The sequence below is a fragment of the Ursus arctos genome, unplaced genomic scaffold (genome assembly GCF_023065955.2).
Source record: "Ursus arctos isolate Adak ecotype North America unplaced genomic scaffold, UrsArc2.0 scaffold_19, whole genome shotgun sequence".
NCBI classification, from domain to species: domain Eukaryota; kingdom Metazoa; phylum Chordata; class Mammalia; order Carnivora; family Ursidae; genus Ursus; species Ursus arctos.
The window spans coordinates 10,888,940-10,903,107 of record NW_026622863.1 but is presented as its reverse complement, the minus strand read 5'-3'; positions in this window follow the sequence as shown (position 1 = coordinate 10,903,107).

Here is a 14,168-nt window from a genome sequence, read left to right as displayed (position 1 = left end):
ATAGGCAAAGATTATGAACAGGCAATTTCCAGATGGGAAGTATGTGCACTAATACTCGACTTCATTTGAAATCAGAGAAATGCAGATTAAGACAACAAGGAGATATCACTTCACACTCATAAAATTTGTAAACATTAAAGCATGTATTTGGATAATACCAAATGTTGGCAAGGCTGTGGAGAACTGGCAAATTATATGTTCTACTTGTGAATATTTAAACATAGTCAGCTGTTCTTAAGCACAAACTAGCAGTATTTAGTAAAATTAAGCATTGTACAATCCAGCAATCCCACTATTGGGTAAAAGCCTTAGAGATACAGGTATATAAGTGTACCAGGAGACAGGCATCAGGATGCTCATCATAGCGTTGTTGAGAGGTGGGAAGGGAGTGGAAGCCAATATTGATGTCCATCAACATGGGACCAGATTAAAAAAAAACGTAGTAGTTGCATACTGTAGAATATCGCGCAGCAGTTATAGGAAATGAAAGTAAATAAATCCTAAGAACGGCACTGAGTGAAAAAAGTAAAAAAAAGAATTGAATCTAGCAAAACAAATTTGCTATACAAAACCATGCTATTCGTTTTTCAGAGGCACAAACCAATCTGAGCATATTTAACAAAAACATCATAAAGTGGTTGTCCCCATGGGATGAAAGGGAACAAGAGAGGGGTTCACATTAAAGGCAAGATATCCAGAGGGCGCCTGGGTGCCTCAGTCAGTTGAGCATCCACCGACTCTTGGTGTTGGCTCAGGTCACGATCTCAGGGTCATGAGATTGAGCTCGTGCTGGCCCTGCTTCGGGCCCCAAGCTCAGCACAGAGTATGCTGAGGATTCTTCTTCTCTCTGTCCCTCCCTTCCCCTCTGCGCTTCCTCCTGCCTGCTTGCACGTTCTCTCTCTCATTCTCAAATAAATAAATGAAATCTTAAAAAAAAAAAAGAAAAGAAGTAAGATATCCAGAAGTAAAATTTAACAAGATGAGGATCTATGACGACAGAGTGATACCAAAGAGCATGGTTAACTCAAAGGGAGAGCTGCATTACATAAGTGATTCCAAAGCCCAAATTACGTATATTAGAACCTTTGCCCTATTTGGAGAACATCTAGACAGGGTACTTAATAACTTTTTTAAATAGCCTCATTTAAAATGCAAAACTTTTATTCAAAAAGGAAGCTTTATATCATGACCATAAATCGAAAACTAGTATATTTTCCTGGTAAATACAAGGGAAGTATAAAAGTAATTACATGGAAACAAACCAATGCTCTGAAGTTCCAGCTGGATACTGTGGCCAGCTGAAGGCTGAGTCTGAGGTTGGGTCTCTGTGGAAAAGTCTAGAAAGTCACTAAAGAAAAAAAGGAAAACAAAAGAAAGCCACTAAAGATAGAGTAACACCAGCCCACAACATTCCTTTTCTTTAAAATCAGAAGAGGGAAAGAAAATTAAGAAGGAAATATAACTTTATACGATGTGCTTCAGAAATACTTAATGCGACTAACCGGCATTTAGCACAACCCCTGAAATTAATTTGAGACCCATCAGTGTTATATGTCCCACACTTTGGGAAAACCCAGGAGTGAATGGCTGGCTGCTAATGTCTTTTCCAGCTTTAAGTTTCTGAAATTGCACGAGATTAAGAAAGGCAAAATCTTGCTGTGAATGAGGAAAGACTCCTGGGTAGAAAAAACACCAAATAACAGGATAAATTTCCAGTTGAGGAATTAAGGCTAAAATGCTGCTTGGAGGGTTGAATCCAATCTTCACAATTGTTCCCATTTCAGAGCACTCTGTCAATGTTACTGAAGCTCTGGGGAGGAGCCAGGTGAAGCTCATTGGAACCGGGGGTTGGGCTGATGAGTTGTTTTTTGTTTTAGAGAGCGTGAGTGGGGGAGGGGCAGAGGGGGAGAGAGAATCTCAAGCAGACTCTCTGCTGAGAGGGGATGAGCCAGACCAGCGGGGACGAGCGGGGACGAGCGGGGACGAGTGGGAACCCCCCCTCCCCCCACGCCAATCCCACAACCCTGAGATCATGACCTGAGCCGAAATCAAGAGCCGGAGGCTTAACCCACTGAGCCACGCAGGTGTCCCGATTTACGAGTTCTAATGGTTTCTAAAGACCCAGCGTCTGAGCCATCAGCAGGCTCTGGAGCTGTGCTGGGGACGGTGTAACGAAGGTAAATACAAAGAAAAGAGTCCCCAGAACTTGCAGTTCCCTTGGTCTATGACTTCTTTACCAGTTTCCAGGATTACAAATAATTTAATCGACAAAGGGAATAGATATCACTTACCAGGATTTCTTCCAGACGTTGTGAAGACTAGGTTGCAAGTGACGCCAACCTCATCAGCGAAGAGGCGATACAGAGTCACCAGGACGGGTTTGCTTTCCTCCTTCGGATTGGCCGTCGCCATATCGCCAACCCCAGTGGCTTCAGGCTTCCCTCCTTCCAGCTTCCACTCCTGAGGGAGGGAGAGCAAGAGAGTTTCTTTCTCCCGACGGATTCCAACAGTCCGTGGAGCCTGTTACTGGCCAGAAAGGAGTCCGGCACCCGTTCGTGAACCATTTCCACAGGTGAGGAGGATCACCTCAAGCTCGGATGCCGGGGGCACGCTGGGGGTGGGGCCAGCGCCTACCGGAAGGCGCTTCGGAGAGCGCGGGAGGGCAATGCATGCTGGGAAGGCAAATTCAACAACACTCATTGCGTCTTTGAAGTGAGACCTACGGTCCGCAAGCTTTTTCTTTAAAGGACGAGAAGGTAAATATTTTATCCTGTTTGGGCCACTTAGGGTCTGTATTACATCTCTCTCTCTCTCTTTCGGTTACAACCGTTAGTTTTTATTTATTTACTGGAGAGGTTGGGGGAGGGGGAGAAGGAGAGAGAGAAACTTAAGCAGGCTTTACGCCCAAGGGCAGCCCCATGTGGGGCTGGATCTCACCACCCTGAGATCTGGACTTGAGCCGAAATCAAGAATCAGAGGCTCAACCCACAGAGCCCAACCCAGGCGCCCGTGTGTTACAGCTATTTAAAAAGGTAGAAGAAACCTTCTTAGCTAGCGGGTTATACAAAACTGGCTGCAAACTGAATTTGGGCCATAGGCCATAGTTTGTTGATTCTTGAATTAGATTGACCCTTCTTTTCTGTGTTTCAGAATGACTTTTTGTAAGGTTTATTTTCTGAAGTGCTTCTATAGACAGACAAACCCCTAATCCGGAAGCTTCATTAGGCCAGGGGCCGTATCTTTTCTTCTCCTTATTCTTTTCTTCTTCTTACCCTCTTCCTCACCCTCCTCCTTCTCTCTTCTGTTATCACTATTTGCCATGTTCTTTTTTTTTACTACCTTCTGTCCAGTGTCCAGCACAACGTTTGGTCATTGAAAGTCACCTATTGCGTGTATGTAAGTATATACAACTAGATAAGTATAGGCGAGTAGATAAGAGGCCTTTCCCAAAGCCCCACCAACAGAGACTGGCCTTCCAGAGGCTTGGAAGAAAAGAAAAGTGTTCTCCTTGGTGTTTAACTGAGCTGCGATGCTGGGTGATTTCAGGAAAGTGGATCATAAACCGTGTAAGAAAGCAGGAAACCGAGGTTTTAGTTCGTACTTTGTCACCGCTTTGTGACTTTGGACAAGTCGTTGATCTTCCTTGGCTCTTTTTGCTTCTTCACTTGTAAAATTAGGGAGTGGCTAAAGTTTTCTATAGCTCAAGATTTCCTGGCACAAAGGGAAACATTATGCAGCAGTGACAGGGGCCGACAGAGAAGGGGAAACTGCCCTTATTGTGGGATTATTTTGGAAATTGATTTTCAGGAGTTTTGGCTTTCTGAAGAAATGTTAATAACCAAAAGTGACCTATAAATGCAGCTATAATTGAAGGGGAGTTTGTCAGGGGCACCTGGGTGGCTCAGTCGGTTAAGCGTTCAACTCTTTGATTTCAGCTCAGGTCATTATCTCAAGGTCATGGGATTGAGCCCTGCATTGGGCTCCATGCTCAGCGGGGAATCTGCTTGTCCCTCTCCTTCTGCCCCTCCCCCCTCACATGTGTGCTAAATAAAATCTTAAAAAAAAAAAGGAATTTAAAAGGTTTTCAATTGAAGGCAGGAATATTTCTAATTTTTTTTCAAAAGATGAAGTTTCACAGTATGTTCAGAAGCTTACCTTTCACTACACACATGGCAGACATTTGTAGCTGGAGAAATTATCCTCTATGTAAATATTGTCCAGTAAATTAATCAAACTTCTACTGAGAGCTGATTAAATATCAGGTGCTTAGTTAGATGCCTCAAAGATGGAAAACAGATGGTTCCTTCCCTAAGGGAGTTTTAATCTGGAGATGTTGAATGGAGAATCATTTAGGTCTAACCAGGAAAACAGAAACACCTCTAAATATTTCGAATGAGGGAATTTAATGCAGAAAGTAGTTACACAGATGATGGAACTGTTGAGAATCCAACAGGGGATGAGGCGGTGACCCAGGAGATGATGCGGACCTGCTGCTAGGATGTTTTTAGAGGCATGGAAAAAGAAATGGCCCGTGATAAATGAGGTGGAAATGCCAGAATTTCCACAGAAGGTGATGGAAATGGATTGAAAGGCTCAGAGTAAGGCAAGAAAACCCACCAGGGGCTTGTGTGCCATGGAAAGGCTTGGAGGAGATATGTTTGTAAGGAAATAAGGAATGTGTGGGTGGGACAGCAGCATCCCTTGGAAGCCTGATGGGGCTCCTTGGCAGGCCAAGGCTAACTCTAGGATACACAGTGACAGAACTGGGCTTACCGATAGCAATGGGAAAGCTCGCACTCTGGGGAAATAGAGGCCAGATGGTGACATTGAATGTCAGGTGGACAGAATTATTGTAATGAATTGAAAGGTCAGAGCAGCAACCAGGAAGGCCCTTCCTACAGAGCATTATGAAGATGCTTAAAGGAAAATGACATCTCTAGGGGCAAAGGATGAGCAGCCAATGAGTAGTACTAAATGTGTACAATCAAGAGATCAAGGGTGCATGATCGGGAGGCTGAGAACGATCACTTCCAATAAAAAGGCACAATATGTTGCTTATTTTTTTTCAGACTTGGGCCAGTTTTGGAACTTGAAACCCAGTGAGAGGCCAGTTCTCCACAAGGAAGAGCCTTGCCACGTAAGTAGACCTGTTAATGATTCTTCCAGGCTTTCCCCAAAGGGATATGTAGCCATTTACCTGAATAACTGTACACTGGGAAAAGGCTAATGCCCAAACATTTCCAGGACTGTTGGACACAGGATCCTAACTGGTATTGACACCTAGAGGCCAACGCATGGTCATGACCCCTCTATTAGAGCAGGGGCATAGGAGACAGATTTGAGAGCCACAGGGTACAAGGTCTGTGGACTCAGTCAGTTGTCCTATCCCAGGTTCTGAAAGGTACTACTGGGATAGACATAATTAATAGTTGGTTTAATCCACACTGTCCTTGGTCTACAGAGTAGGAGTTATCATAGTGAGGAAGGGCAAGTAGAAAGCTCTGCCTCCCACTTCCCAACCCCGGCAAAGACAGTCCATTAATGACAATATCTCATCCAAGGGGGATGACAGAGATTAATGCTGGTATAAAGACCTAAAGAGTTCAGAGGCAGTGGTCCTCATCCTATTTCCATTTGATTTATTAGCCTGGCTCCTGGAAAAATCAGGTGGCTTCTGGAATATGACCATGGACTACTGTATCCTTGACCAAGTAGTCTCCCCCACCCTGCCCCAGTGCAGCTACTATGTCATAGGCAGTCTCTTTTCTAGAGCAGATTAACAAAGCCACAATATTCTAAAATACAGTGTAGCAGTAGAAAATTTGAGGTTCATTAAGGTCAACAGATCAGGAGATGGTTACCATTGGAAAGATACTTTTTTAGTTCACAGTTCCCAAAAGAAGCAGGCTTGCCAAACCCCAGAGTGGTGGGGGCACCAGTGTCAGGAGACAGAAGGAGTGGGGGGCAACTGCCTTCACTTTGGTTTCTTCAGGAAGGAATGGGTGAGGCAGGGCCAAGTAGTTCAGCATTGGCCAGTTTTGATGATTTCAGTGGGCTCTGGGGCACAGGGGCTCTCCTTAGTTGTCTGATACCTGGCCTGGGGTGATTAGTTTGGGATGGTAGAGGCCCAGAGTGTGAGGGCCCCCAAAAAAGAGGTGGTTGAGGGTATGGCCAACTGGCTTGGTTGGTTTGCATTTGAAAAGTGTGATAATGTGCCGGTTGTTTACTGCCTCTAGGAATTGGCTAGCCTTGGGAGGGACAGTCTCTCCAGGGTCAGCAAGGGCTCTGATGTCACAGCGTCGGAATACAGAAAAGATATGGCGAATACACAGGGATGCATAGTATATGATCACTGATCTGACAAATGTGCCCTTTTCGTTCCCTATCAGAAGATGAGAAACAGTCTGCTATTCACATGGAATGGTCAACAATATGCATTTACAATTTTGTTCCAGGACCATATTAACTCACTCCCTTCTATCTTCGTATGCTCGGAATAGATCTGGGCTGTCTGGACATTCCACAGCATATCATGCTGTTCCGCTATATTGATAAAATAGTGATAATCCGACTAGATTTGCAAGAAGTGGCTGGCACTTCAGAGGCCTTACTCTGACAATTGTGCTCTAGACGGTGAGAGAAAAATATGTGAAGAACTAAGGCCCTGTCCTGTCAACAGCATTTCTCATGGGTCAACTTGTCTGGGGGTGTGACTATTCAAAGATGGAGGGAAAAAGTCTTTCTTGCCCTAAGGAGGGAGAGTTTTGTAGGGTATGCCCGTCTTTAGGACTCCCTACAGAGTTGCTGAAATTTCTTTTGAGATCTCATCACAGCTTGACCTCTCCCCAGACCAAACTTGTTTCCTTTCTTTCTTATCTCTGGTATTGACCCCAAGGATACTTCCTAATCAGCCTCCTATGCCCTAACCTCCATCTCAGAATCCACTTCTTGGGAAATCCAACCTGTGACAAAAAGTCTTTTCCATTACCATTCAAGCATCAAACACAGAAGAGGTCTATGAGGACAGATAGGAAGGAAACCTTGCAAAAACAAATGGAAACAAGTGAGTGCTGTTCTAGAAATGTCAATCACTGCTCTCTGCCCGTACCCTTACCTCTAGCCCCAGATAGATGCTGGCAGTGCTATATTCATACCACGTGACCCAGTTCCTCCTAAGTCAGTTTTACTAACGGTGGGTATTCCATTCAAGGGTAGTTTATCCACTGGCTGGTCAGTGCTAAATGATTTGGGTGGTGTAGTGTAGAAACATGACAAGTTTGGGTCAATGCAATTGTCCATTCAGGAATTTGAAATGAGACAAACTGAACAAGTTAGCTATTGTGCACGGGGTGGGAAGGAAGTGGGGTAGGAATAGTTTGGGAGTGGATATCACAAGCTCAGTGCAGGAAAACAAAGCACAGCTTGGTGGGAGAGTAGGGTATAGAATAGAGGGTGAAGTAAGGAGAGGGAGAGGAGCCTCGATTCTTCCTGGGTTCCCGTTTTCAGTTCCTAGGGGGCCCAGCTGTGCTTTGGTTCTTACCATCGGGTTCCATGAGATACTGCTGAGAATATTCCTCAACTGAGTGAATCTGCCTAGAATTGAAGCTTGAGGGTCATTGCTTCCTTTATGATTTATCATGTCACTTTCTTATATTATTAGTTATCCTCTGTGTATTGTTTTTCTCTCTCCATTTAAACTGTGAGCCTTTTGAGGTCAGTGTTCTATATATTTTAGGGAAGGCTAATCATGATATTAATATTAGCTCACATTAACTCAGTTTTTACTATGTGTCAGATGCTGAGCTAGGTGCTTTCCATGCACTACCTTTTGTAGTAAATGCTCAACTGTGAGTTCTCCTTATCATTATTAATAATTACCTTCATCTACTTACTGTGAGGGTAAATCCAGAGGAAATGAACTTGCAATACAGCTGGAGGGAGGAAAGGAGGAATTTATTTTTGGGTCTTATTTTTCTTAAGATTTCTTTCTTAACAAAAGTGAGACATGTCCATGAGAGAAATTTTGGAAAATACAGAAGACCACAAGGAAGAAAAGTTTTAAAAATCACCCCATTCTCACCATGAGAGATAACCATTGCTAATATTTTGGTGCATATCCCTCTGTTCATACACATGCAAATAGGCGCACCTGCTATTTTGTCAGTTTCACCCATACGATCTGCATGAACACTTCCCATGCCATTCCATATGCTGCCAGGACGTGATTTTTTTTTTTTTTAAAGATTTTATTTATTTATTCGACAGAGATAGAGACAGCCAGCGAGAGAGGGAACACAAGCAGGGGGAGTGGGAGAAGAAGAAGCAGGCTCATAGCAGAGGAGCCTGATGTGGGGCTCGATCCCAGAACGCCGGGATCACGCCCTGAGCCGAAGGCAGACGCTTAACCGCTGTGCCACCCAGGCGCCCCAGGACGTGATTTTTAAAGATCTGTGCAATAATCCTCTGTGTGAGAAGTGTCAGGGAACAAATGGAACAAAGGACTCTGGGAGATCTACTCTGGGCGTGGGCTGTGAATTCTCCCACCCTGTCCTGCCTGTTCCAGGTACATTTTTGCCTGGAGCAGGGGGAAGGGTCGTATGACCTCTGGAGGGCACTATGTTTCCAAAATTCTTCTGAAAGCAATAAACTCTTGCATCTCTCTCATATCCTTCTTCCTTTTGCTTCCTTCATCTTACGTTGCTTTTGAAAATTTTTTGCTCTTCGATGCCTTGAGGCTCCCGCGAATTGGTGCCTCAGGGTTGGTTTGCACAGCGTCTGGGTTCTGGGGCTAGCCGCAGATGGCCTGCATCTTCTGGATCGGCTTGGATTCTCGGTGGCGTCCTTGCTGCCAGTTCATTTCCCCGCACTACACCAGCAGCTGCCAGCAGATGGCGCTGTGAGCAAGTGTGTCTGCCTAGGTGTGATTTACACAAGCCCTTGAAGGCTTTAAATATTTATCCACAAAATTCAATAAAGCTGTTCATCAAATCTAATGCTTGGAATTTGGGCAGCCCATGAAAATATTATAATATTTTGCCCGAGGTTCCAGAATCCTCCTTTGTAGGGTGTGTTTGTATATTCAGACTCCTGATATTTGTTTATCACCAGCAGGAAGGAATTCATGTTTTCATATTGGAGATTTTGCATGAGATCAGGCCTGGGAAACCTTCCTAATTTTTTTCCTCTAGGTATTGCAGGGAGCACGAGCTCCTTACCTGGCTGAGAAGTCATCCAGGTGAGGTGCAAATTTGAGCCATCTATGTATTTTCCATACCCAGCAAGTGTGTCAGAGAGGGAGTACCCCATAAACAACTTAATTCAGGGAGGGGGAAGCTGGGTAAGGTTTTTATTTAAAAAAAATTTTTTTTTTATTTTTGAGGGTGTGTGCATGTGTGTATGTACTCACGCGTGTAGAGGGGATGGGATTAACAGTTAACGATAATCATCAATTAACCTGATGTGTGCCAGGTGCTGCCCCCCTGAGGTGAATTTGGAAATGCATCTGGTCAGCACGAGGATTGGATGGGTGGGTGTGGGTGAGAGGGGGTCCCCACTGGCATTTCGTGGGCAGGAGCCAAGGATGCTGAACATGCAAGAAACAGTTCAGCCCAAAGAATTGTCCAAAATGCCACTTGCTCCTCCTTTAAGAAGCCCTATATGGCTTCTTTCTAGCCGGTGGTGTGATGCAAACCATGTAACTCCTCTGAGCATCAATTTTCCTCATCCTATAGAATGGAGATACAAACATTCATCTGGATTACCTCATAGAAATGTGGGTTTCAATAAGTAATGTATGTTAATGCATTTTCCACAAATTATAAGCACTATAGGACGTAGCAGCCTTCCTGGGTCCACAGGAAAATTTCACCTGTAAGCCTGGCCTCGTTGACCATGGAGTGTGACCAGCTGAGGCCCGAGTCACACAGGTGGGATTCAAACCTGTTTCCACCTGAATTCCCAAGATGTCAGTTGGGACATCTCTCGGTTGCTCAGGCCCCAAATCAGAACCCTCTTTGATCCCTTGTTGTCTTTCACCCCCAAAGTCCAATCTCTTTGCATCTGTATCCATTCCACATAAAAGCTTTGCTCAGACCTGTGTCTTCTCTTCATCTTTCCTGCCTTCACCCCAGACCAGCTGTGGCCTTTGACCTCCTATGGGAGCCGCTGAGGCTCATGGGTCTCAGGGTTGCCAGTCTCGCTCCTCCCACGAGGCTCTTCTACCCAGCAGCCAGAGTGATCTTCTAAAGCTACACATCATACTGCCGCTCCCCAGCTTCAGACCCTCCGTTGGCTTCCCACTTCCCTTGGAATCACATCCACTCCTTCCACTGGCTTCCAAGGCCCTACAATCTCTGGTGTCTTCCAGCACCTTTTTGAACCCTGTCTCCACGCTCCCCACAGCACCCCGACATTCTGATTCCCAAGCTCCCAAACCCTTTCCTCCCTCAGCCATTTTGCCCTTGCCGTTTCCTCTATCCAGAACATTTTTTTAAAAGATTTTATTTATTTGAATGAGAGAGAGAGCACAGAGGGAGAGGGAGAGGGAGAAGCAGACTCTCACCTGTGCAGGGAGCCCCATGTGGGACTTGATCCCAGGACTCTGGGATCATGACCTGAGCCAAAGGCAGACACTTAACCGAACCGACCAAACCATCCCGGTGCCCTATCCAGAACATTCTTTTCTGAGTCTTTTACTCTTCAGATCTCAGTTCCAATGTCATCCCTCAGGAGAGACTTCTGCTGGCCTTCCCAGGTGGAGCAGTTCTCCTAGGCGTTTTCTACCCCATTACCCTGTTTCATTTCTTTTGCAGTGCTTATCACCCTCTGCAATGACCCCGGTTGTTTTTCTCCATTCATTAGTTTACGCTGTTAGGCTGTTAGAATTCCATTGTCATGAAAGCAGGCGCTCTCTTGGACTCATCCCTGCTGCATTCCTTGAACCCAGAACACTGCCTGGCATGGAGCTGGCGCTTAGTCAGTGCTGGCTGGTGAACGAAAGGGGATGGCTCTAGCTCAGGGTTTCCCATAGGGTAGCAGCTGAGCTGTTGGCCAGGCTGTCATCTGAAAGCTTGTTGGAAGTTGGAGGATCCGCCTGGGGAGATCCTCCTGGGGAGAGGTGGCTCGCTCATGGGTCTGTTGGTAGGAGGCTTCAGTGCCTGGCCATGGGGGGGGGGCCTCTCTGTAAAGTTGCCCATGACATTGAAACTACACCCGGAACAAGTGATCTAAGACGAGGGGAAAGCTTGAGGTCTTCTATGATCTCATCACCCACTGTCACTTTGGCCATATTGTATATGTTGGAAGTGTCATTGAGCCCAGCCCATGCTCTGGAGGGAGGTGTGCTGAAGAACTGGTGGACAACTTTTAAAACCACCACACCCAAGTCATCAGGCACAGAGCCTGGTGCTCATTCACTGGGCCGTCTATCTCCCCACCAGCTTCATCTATCACCGTAAAGTACGTCATTGGTGGCAAGGTGGCAAGAGGTGGAAGTGTGGGCAGTTAAACACAGCTAGCCCCAGCTTCTGAACCAAGAGAGACTCTGCCTCGTGCCGTGCGACTAGCAGCATCCTCTGTGTGTGCAAAGGAGGGCCTGGGACATGCTTGCACAGGCAACGTTATGCTTCCTTCCTCTTCCCACTGCACTTCTTCAACGTTGGTGTTTGGTGGTAGGTGGCATAAATACGAGCTTGGCCCTTAAGCTACAAAAAATGAGGCCCCAGTGATAACAGAGAAAATCCAAAGCTAAGGGAAAGTAGTCTCTGAGAATCCTTGTTAATTGAAGTAATTAAATCAGCAGGAAGCCATCTGAACAATTATCACACTACAAGGAAAAACTCATTTTAAGGCCTTAGAATAAACATTCTAATAAATAGCTATTTGTTTATATTTGTAAATACCATCGGCCTATCAGGAAATTTGCTAATAGATTTTTAATTAAGGGAGACATTTATAAGAGAGCTGTACTGCCTTGTGTTCAACATCCTTTCCCTGGTTTGGACATGGAGCCCAGGACTCACTTTGAGAAATTGGCTTGATCTGTCTTGGCCAAAGTTGCTGACTTTTTTTTTTTTTTTTTTTGGATCTTAGATGATTCCATCAGTAGCTAATTCAGTGAAGGCTCTATGTCCCCACAGTTGGAGGAACCCGAAGACTTGTTCCCATGAGAGAGAGAAATCTGAAGGTCCTTATAGAAATATAGTTGAAGCTGTGGTCAGAGGACCAAGCAGTGAATACAGGAGTCCTGATCATGGTGATGCGTGCAGGTGTCTATGTGAATTTCTTCCCATTGAAAGCAGATGATAATTTTAAAGGAAGTATGAATAGCTTACTTTCTTTTTCCCTTCTTTCTTTTCTTTTTTTTTTTTTAAAGGGATTCTCCTTTTTGAAGTTCCTTCCAGTACGTCATCTCATTAATCCTTACCCAAACCTCATGGAGTATATAACACAGATATGATTATCCCATTATCTGGATGAAGTAACTGAGGCAGATATGATTTAATGTTATGTAGCAAGCAAGGACAGAGTTGGAATGGACCCTGTGTTTTCCTGCTATTCCTTGTCTCCACCTTGATGTTTCCCAGTCTTCCTTTAATGTAACAGTGCCTCCCTATTTGAGGCTCACCTTTAAGAATCTGCAGACCTTTTCCAAGAAAAAAAAAAATCCCCCATCTGCACACACAATGTTAGGTACAATTTAGGAGATCTAATCACTCCCTGAAAATCAGTGGTGGACCGCCTACGGGTTGACGAGCAGCCTGGCCATTTAGCCAGCAGCAAGGTGTTGGCCACGTAGAGTGGTGGTTTAGACCTCACATGAGAAAAAAAGATCCGACCCTTCTGGTTCAGAGATTCCCTTGCCCATCGCTCCCCTTTAAGTCTTGTGCTTGTCAATAATTAGGGGAAAGAGGCACCAGGTTGAAGGTGCCCAATTCATGAGGGTTTTATCCTGTTATATTCATTATTATTATTCTTTAATATCTATGAGGATTAAAGGTTCTGGAATCAAATATCCTAACACTCTCTCTCATCCCTTTCTCCAGTTCAAGGTCCAGCTGGAGGGTTTTGCTTGGATTTGGCATGAACTGGCTCTGTTTTATGGGCAAGCCCGCCTTCCCTCCGTCTTTGAAATATCAGTGGCAGAGTAATATGATAAAGTTCTTACTTGACACACTGAGTAGTCTGTAATATGCTAACATTTCTGTATCATGTTAGTATTGCATTAAGCTAATATGACACTAATTCAAGATGACAGGAAAAATGACTAATACAATAAAACCTTCGTCTGCTTCTCTAGGGCTGCCGTATGTGTCTGATTTAATTCACCCGAAACCTCCCATGGCTAGGCAGGGTTAAGGTGCAGGAGGGCCATGGAAGTGAAAGATCCTGAAAACCAAAAACAACCGGACAGTTCCTGGCTGCCTTTCCTGCCTCCCTCTCCACCTCCACATCTCAATTCCCAGGAGGCAGAAGAGAGAGGCGTGTCAAACAGGTGGAGTGGGTATAGTTAAATGCATTAAGGTTGGGATTAAGACAGACTTGGATTCAGGTCTGAGCTCTGCAAAATATTGATCTTGGACAAGTTACTTAACTCGTTTGAATTTCAGTTTCCTGTAAAATAACCTCCATACAATTTTGAGGATTAAATAAGGCAAGGTATACTTAGTAAGTACTCAGAAATGATGATGGTAATAGTGACAAAGTGATATCTCACTGGACCTAGAAACAGAATTACTTGGAAAACCCTTGCGTCTAGAGATTATTTTTTATTTTTTAAAGATTTTATTGTTAAGTAATTTCTGTACCCAGTGTGGGGCTTGAACCCACAACCCTAACATCAAGAGCCACATGCTCTCTGACTAAGCCAGCCAGGTGCCTCAAGATCAACTTTTTTTTTTTTTTGTAAGATTTATTTATTAGTGAGAGAGCCCATGAGAGCGCGAGTGGGGGGGAGGGGCACAGGGAGAGGGAGAGAGAGAATCTCAAGCAGACTCCCCACTGAGTGGGGTGCCTGACTTGGGGCTCAGTCTCACAAACCTGAGATCATGACCTGAGCTGAAACCAAGAGTCAGATGCTCAACGACTGAGCCATCCAGGCGCCCCCCCCCCGCCCCAGATCTTCTTTTTGAAACATTTTTAACTGTGGTACAAAGTGCATACGTAAAATT